The sequence below is a fragment of the Mytilus edulis genome, chromosome 12 (assembly GCF_963676685.1).
Source record: "Mytilus edulis chromosome 12, xbMytEdul2.2, whole genome shotgun sequence".
In the NCBI taxonomy this organism is placed as follows: domain Eukaryota; kingdom Metazoa; phylum Mollusca; class Bivalvia; order Mytilida; family Mytilidae; genus Mytilus; species Mytilus edulis.
Window position 1 is genome coordinate 64,834,424 of NC_092355.1, and position 8,620 is coordinate 64,843,043.

Consider the following 8,620-nt stretch of genomic DNA (forward strand, 5'->3'; position numbering starts at 1 on the left):
TAGGGAGGTATAAATCCTACTTTGTAAAGAATCACTCTGATTTGAACAAAAGATTCTCTGAAACTGACATTATAAATATGTTTGTTTTCTTGATCGAAAACACATTTATTACTTTTTGGGGACGGGTTTTCAGCATACTGTCGGCATTTCAAGGGGAACCAATTGTGCCCCTCTTCTTGTCGACTTGATTCTTTATTATTATGAGGCTGACTCATACAGGAACTTCTTAGGAAGAAAGATAAGAGGTTAGCAATATCCTTTAACTTTACTTTCCGCTATATAGATGGTGTTCTCTCATTAAATAATTCAAAATTTGGTGACTATGTTCAACGCATCTATCCATTCGAATTAGAGATAAGTGATACAACAGATACAGATAAGTCTACCTCATAGCTTGACTTACATCTAGAAATTGACAATGAGAGTCAATTGAAAACAAAACTTTACTTTTCTATATAACAACATTCCAGCAGCGGCTGCATACTGAGTATGTATTTTCCAATTGATACGATTTTCCCGGACTTGTTTTTCCTATCATGATTTTCTTGATAGATGGTTGCTTCTCACAAGCAAGCTATTAAACCATGAGTTCCAAATGTTGAAGTTACATCATCCGTTCGTTAATTTTACCGACGCTTTCACCAGTTGGTTGATCGTTATGGAATAATAGTTCCACAAATGATATCGGATATGTTCCTTATGTCGTAACTACGATCCTCTTCCCTTTTACCACGGATGTGACCTACCGAACTAGACTACTTGCAGGGTTTGAAATAGTTTGTTCAGTTATTTAATATAATGAACTCTGTATGCCAAGCATGAGAAAGAATTTAGTATCGAAAGCGAGTATCCGTTCAAAATCCTAACAATAGTGTTACGTTTGAAGTTATTTGATTTGAGCATACTAGAGATTATGTAAAATACATGAAGAATAAGTTTATAATAAAAGGCTCAATATAATATGTGCAACTCGTCAAGGTATATGTGCCTGTTCAAAACTTTCACACATTATAGACGAGTATATTAAAATCATGATAAAATATCGTTATTGTTCAGCTTGTACGGCTTCTCGTTTGTTTGTTTAGTTTATCTCTCTTTCCTATTTTGCTTTAAAACGCATAAGTGGTAAAACACAATCCACATGTATGGGCAATCACTCCTATATGTATTGAAAGTAACTATATCGATAACATTTCTCTTTTATGTCTAACCTTACACGTCATTTTTGTCTTTGAAAGTTTCAATAGATATATTATAAATTTAAAATAAGTTTACTTATAAGAAACATTTAAAATAAAACGTTACATATTGTCATTTATGGGCAATAGCTCATATTTGGATTTGGCGGACGATTTCTTTGGTGTGTCTTAAGTTTAGACCATGTATTGGTGAGCATTTTTTGCTGATTAAGAAGACTTGAAGAGAATATATCACTTGGCTCTTTTGACGAGGTAAACTGAAAATTCCTTCAGTACTATCCATATTATAAAGACCAATAACTTGGAAAATACATATTTAAACCTTTTTTTTTAAATGAACGGTATGTGACATGTGTAAGGTTCAATAATTCCATCAATCACTTTAAGTAGACAGTAAATCAAGCCACGTAATCTTATATATATGTAAAATATTTGAAAATTTACATTTAACATGACATTTGTGGTCACTTAATTCTTGAACGATCCATCAGAAAATCATAAATATTCAAAATAAGCTTTTCATCATCCTATTAAATATCTAGTTTTTGAAAGAAAAAAAAATCATAGATTAGGGTTATCGCAACTTATGTTGTTAATTGTCTGATATCTTACATTTAAAGTCCTGGTTAATACTCTTTAACAAGAGAAGAAACATTCTCATAACTGAGCTTTGTTCTGTCTTTTATCAATTTACGTAAAATAAGATAATGAAAGTATCAGTTGTCGTACAAAGTTTGACGTACATATTAATGGATAGTGATATACCTTAAAATCATAGTTCGTAACATCTTTGACGAATATATCCTAAAGTTGGATTTTTTTATAATGTATGAATTGAAAACTTACCATTAAATTGCCAATCAGACCTATTTTTGAAAATGTTTTTAATTTCTTTCACGGTGATTGTATTGTTATCTGTTGTTGTTATTGCACCCTGAAACAATAATTTGAATGTTAACTATATACAATTGACAGTCAAGAATACTGATATGTAAACATGTTAATTGGATATCAATTTGCATACATTTACAAATGTAGTTTGATGAGGAGAGCATGCAATTTATTGCCTTACATAATACATTTGTTTCCTGCTAAGTCTTTTAACCAACCCCTTGCAAGTAAAAGAAAACGGTCGTCAAGGAAACAAATACTCCTACTAAAGTATTGCATTTTTTTTTAGATTAAACATGGACATACATCAGATCTACAAAAGAGGAACGAAAGATACTAAAGGGACAGTCAAATTCATAAATCGAAAATAAACTGACAACTCCATGGCTAATAATGAAAAAGACAAACAAACAATACTACACATGACACAACATAGAAACCTAAAGAATAAACAACACGAACCCCACCAAAACCTAGGGGTAATCACATGTGCTCCGGAAGGGTAGGCAGATCCTGCATTCCATTTGGCGCCCGTCGTGTTGCTTATGTGATAACAAATCCGGTAAATAGTATATTACGGTAGGTCACATTAATGAAAGGGAAGGGGATTGTAGTTACGACGTAAGGAACACATCCGATGTCATTTGTGAAACGGTTATTCCATAACGGTCAACCAACCCGTGATGGCGACCGTTAAATTTACGAAGAGATGATTTTAACTTCATCATTTGGAACTCTTGGTTCAATAGCTTCCTTGCGAGCAGCAACCCTCCTTCATGACAATCACAAATGAATCCCTAGTCAAATTCAAACTTTATCTGTATGTTGATGTTTTGATCATTGTGCATGACAATTGTAAAACATGCGACAAATTCAAGTTATAAAGTAGACTATGAACAATGTGGAAGTAAACAATGGGCATAGGTCTAGAACAATAAATGACTCACTGCCCAATTTTGAACTCTGTAAGTTCTGATTTTAACCATTGTTTATGAGATTTCTAAAATTTGCGCGTGGCATATTAGAACACAGTTCTACATTTGCTGATCCAGGAAAGAAAAATGGGACGGATGGAAGGACAGTCACGGATATTAATTGCGCTGTTATATAATGCGTCATTAAGGAAATGCCATCATATATTTAAATAGTGGGAGCAAAGCAAATGTATACAAGAAAAACCAATTCAGAACAGCATATTGAATCTGTATATAATAGTTATTATTCGTATTTGAGCACTCTTGATACAAATAAAGTTTAAAGATTTAGAAAACAGGTAAAAGTAGTCATTTGAAGATAATAAATCATATAAAGAATTGTTTGACAATTTCTGTCAAAAGGATATGCCATGTCTAATTTTATTTTTTTAAGCAATACATGTTTACTTAAGTTATTTTTAAGCCATAATATATTTGTTGGTTGGCAAGTATGCTGATCTGATACATTATTTAAACTATAATATTATAGAATTATTGTTTCAATTGGCTGAGTAAGTTAGACTTATTGTAGACATTACCAAAATTGATCACCATGCATATCATGAAAACATTTCTATTAAATCAAATATGTCAATAAAGGTGTTGCTTTTGAAAATATTGACAGTGTTTGCACTTTTGAATTTTAGAAGTACTTTACTACCTCAGGAGTAGATTATCTTAGCTGTATTTTGCAAAACGTTTTGGAACGTTGGACCTCAATGTTTTCAACTTCGTACTTTATTTGGCCTTTTTAGCTTTTTGGGATTCGAGCGTCAATGATGAGTTTTTTATAGACACATCTTACCATATAGCACGAACGGACGCCCGTTGACAAAATTGTTATTCGTTGGGAGTTCGTTGATGTACTGACCAAATAAAACGGACGCGTAACAAATGTATAACAGACACACACCGGATATGCAATGAACGAGAGACGGAAACGTACCGGACAGAACGGATGTCGAACGTTCATCTAAAGGACGAGTACCGCATACAATGGTCACATAACGGAAGCGTAACGGATGAACAAGATATACGGGAAAAGGCGACAATATTAAAACATGTAAGTCGCATAAATATTCAAAAAGTTTGTGTAAATGGTTTTGGTTTCTTCCCCAAAATGGCGCAAAACGGTAGTGTCTGGCCTGAACAAGAGCTGCTAGAGAATGAAAACGTGTCCTTATTTGAAGATCAATTATGAATAATATGAATTCATGTCGCTCAATAATTGGCATTTCTGATGAGAAATTTTCAATTGGCATTTATCCGTTTCAGATCCTTTCATAATCCGTTTTTGTCGTTACACGTGCGGTAGAAGTCCGTTACACATTCGTTCAACATCCGTTGTATCCGTTAAACGTCCGGTAGAAGTCTGTGACTTCCGATACTAAGGGAGATAACAACATTTTACTGATGTAAAACTGGTTCCCGTTTAAAAATTTAGGATATATCGCCTGTATATCTAGGTCACGGTAACAGTTCCGATGTCGTCTGTTGACAACGTGTGTAAACAACTTCCAAGTTACAGCTCATCGCTCAGAAGAAATGAAGGTTTATCATAAAGGATAAAATGCATGCGTTCTTTAAAAATAAAGAATATGAATAGCTTCAGCCTGGAAAGTTCACACAGTCTTAAATGATTCTCAACTTATAATATCATATGATATAAGTTTTTGGAAGTTGGAGAAATTCGGCGTCCGATCACAGACAGTGATGTTTTGTTTGACGAAACCTGGAAAGAAGGTCGATGGCTAGCTCTGGTTGATCGCCTAGCGCAGAATATGTTCGTTAAGATGTAAAACTGTCCCCTGCGGATACTGTCTGTGAACGGAAATACGACCTTCAAGGCTTGTACCAGGAGGTGGAGGCCGTGGAGCATTTTGTCCATACCATATCGTTGTAGCTGCAGTGCATGTAATCTGCATATCATGTGTGACAGTGTAGAAACGAGGGGGAAAATGGGACTGGTGAATTTTTTATCAATTCAAAAGCTGCACATGGTAAGAGAGTTCAATTTTCTCTTTATTATATATTCTCTTTACACATTTTACTGTTTGGAGAAGGTGTATGGTTTCATGTCTTGAATAAATGAACCTGCCCCACACCTCTCTTTTTTTTTCTTTAATTCCCCTCTATTATGGTCTGGGGTTTATGTGGTTTGAGGGTAAAAAGCTTTATTTTGAGGGGAAGTGCTGCCCAAATTTTTTATGAAGCTGGACTTAGTAATTTTTCTGGAATTTTGCCCCTGGAAGTTATTTATCATTTTTGCAATGAACGCAAAGACATCTATACATAAGGGGCTTTTTAGTTTTGCATCCAAAAGGAGAGGATTATTTTGTAAATACTTATTTGGTAGCAATAATATAACCATACATAAAATTAGAATTGAAAAAGTAAACAATTGCAGTCACAATGATTCATTCACAAAAATAATGTTTTACAAACTCAAAATATTAGTTTTCTTTATTTTATAATCAGAATTTTCATATTAAGTCATCTTTTGCATGTGATCAAAGACCAAGTGGTCTGATACCTTACATATTTAGTCATTTAAGAACACCTAGAATGATGTGTAGAATGCAGGATAATGCATGAAGGCAAACAAGAAAATTAAGAAGGGGCACCCCTTCTCATTCCACATTATTAGAAATAAATGTGAGTCTGTGATCTATAAGAATAAAGGTAAACATGAATTCACAATCATATTTTATAAATATAAATTGAAAAAATCAATTGTATATATATTCCAAATAAAATTATGAACTCAAGTCTAAATAGTTTATAGTTTATCTAATTAACCAATACATGTGCAAACTGACATTTCATATCATATTTTTCAGGAATGATACATGCAGAAATTTGTGCCACACATTTCAACAATTTCCTTAATGGATTGAATGTACTTTCTGTGAATTCATCAACCATACTTAAAGAAAAAGGAAAATTAAACTGGAAAGAAAATATTTGCAGTTGCACACAAATCCTGTAAATAAAGTCAAAAGAAGAAACAGTTTTAAACATGGTTAATTTAATGAATAATTAGAAGGTAATTAAACCTTTAGTCATATAATTTCAAAGTATTTTTTGATAATTTTCCTAAGTAGATATATAAAGTATAACGAGGACCATAATTATATTCATATTTGCACTTAAGCAGTCATAAAAATGAATTAACAGATCTTGGTAATAATTTCAAGTTTAGGGTCAATATTTCAAATCAATTTTGTGGTAAAGCATTGTTATACATGTATATACTTGAAGACTTTCATGTATAGAACATGACAGAATTTGTTTCAATAAAAATATTGAACTAGAATTAGTTACATTTGTATTTATTAAATGAAATCTATATTAATGTATAATTTCAACAAATTTAATGAAACCTATTTGGTTTTGAAAGCCTTTATACATATTATTATTACAAATTTCATTGTTAACAGCCTGAGTTTCCAGTAAATTTTAAATGTAATATGTTTTAGCTATAGTATTTGAACACTGCATGCACTTTCATTTATATATATTTGTTATCACTTTTTTTCATTAGGTTGAAGCTAGTTTTGTTGCAGAATTGCAAATGTTTGGTACTGGTTGAAACTATGAAAGTAATACAGGTAAATTTAAAGAATTTAGACTTTAACTTTATTAATAGAAAAGATATTCCCAAATGTCAAGGTGAAAGTGGACATTGTAGATTCTAAACACCCATGTGAAAGCAACAGTCTTCTATGGTGAGAGGATGCCATACTTAGCATTAATGCTCTTGTTATTATATGGAATATGGCTTTTTTTATCATTATTTTCACTATTTTGATATTCAACAACCAACATTGATAACAAGTAATATAAAACTCTCACTTTTTATGAATCCTATATCATATTAATTTACTTATTTAATTTTTGTTATATTTGTTATCAATTGTAGGTCTCATGGTTATCATTTAACAGCAGGTTATTAGCAGCAGTTTTGTAGAAAAATGAAGGATGACTGTCAATGGTAAATACATACATTTTAGGATAATTACATGTAGTTACCTTTGAAAAAAAACTTAGGTTTCATTTGAGACTTTTTAATCTGATAATGGTGTTTTGCAGGCATTTATAACATTTCTTTTTGGACAATATATTTAGTAGACTCAACTATAAAATGTAGGATCATGTAAACTTGTACACATATGTCACTGACCTACATTTTCCACTTCACTGACTTTGGTTACATTAAACATCCAATTTCATATACAACAAATGTATATCTCAGCAACTAAAAGGTGTCAGATCATGCAAACTTATACATACACTCTCAGAGTCTCAGTAACTCAGCTTCCAGGCAAAAGAAGGTCACAGTGATCCACATTTTACACTATTGATTTGTACTTTATTTTATAATTTAAATACAAAGTATATTATTAAGACTGCCACTGGTTCTTATGTGCCACAATTCTGACAATGAAGATAACTATGTGATGTAGATAACTTATGTTTATTTCAAACTTGGTCACATGCTGTATATGTAAATTTTTACCAAAAAGAACAGTTCAACTGTATTGATTTAAGGTATATGGTAAAGGTCACACCTATTAAATATACATGTATACCTTGAATTTGCATTGGACCCTATAATGCTCCCTATATCATTTATATTGTCAATTATTGCATTCCAAATTGCCATTGTACACAAAACAAAAAACCACTAAAAAGGATGGCCATCATATGCAAAAGCAATATCAAATGCATACCCATCAGCTGACCTAATTATTGCAATCACTTCAAAAATCTGGCCATATATCATATTATAAAACTCTTAATGAGTACCTTTGTTAGTCAGGTATAATATAATCTTTTTAAATTGATGTTGTAATGCATGATTGGATTAATTTTGCACTCACTGAAATATTATATAGATTTAGTAGTTTATTAGTATATATTACACCTTTTCATTACAAATAAATAAATTAAACTTTCAGGTAAATGCAGCAATAGAATGTTCCCCTGGAAAATTTACGCAGAAAATTTGGGAAAGTATGAATAAGAAATTAGAGAGGCAAACAGATAACCAGAAAACAAAGATTTTAAAAGAAAAGAATTGCCACTAATAGTAATATGATATATCTGACTGGGAGCAAAATGTACTATTCAATATGGAAGGATTGACAATTTTGACTGAGAACAAAGTGAACTCTAATAATGCTATGACTATCAATAATTACTTGACTGAATCAGAGGAGTAAACTATTTACATATTTGTAAATTAAACAGTTATATGTTTGCTTGATTATTGAGGCATTCAAAATAAAGAAAGTTGAAAAACCTTTGAAAAAGTTATTATTTCATCATTTTTTGGTTATGTTACTATGACAACTGAAATATATAATGTATTATCATTATGCTTCATCAAACTTAAATCATTAACTGAGGAAAAGGTGACAAAGTCTTTTTTAATCCATTTACTTGCATGACTTACCTATGAATCGATAATTTAAAAATAAATATATTTGGTGATTTTCGCTAACTTCTGAGTAATTTATTTTGCTCATTTAAGACCACAGTAATGCTAATATA

At 31.5% G+C, this 8,620-nt stretch overlaps 1 long non-coding RNA gene across 1 annotated transcript; it reads left to right on the top strand.

Moving 5' to 3' along the window:
* Nucleotides 1-4,655: 4,655 nt before the first annotated feature.
* LOC139498933 (uncharacterized) lies at nt 4,656-8,301 on the top strand. The gene is made up of 5 exons (XR_011658047.1): nt 4,656-5,064; nt 5,905-6,110; nt 6,609-6,675; nt 6,987-7,058; nt 8,026-8,301. It is a non-coding gene; the product is annotated as an uncharacterized lncRNA (long non-coding RNA).
* The last annotated feature ends 319 nt before the right edge of the window (nt 8,302-8,620 follow it).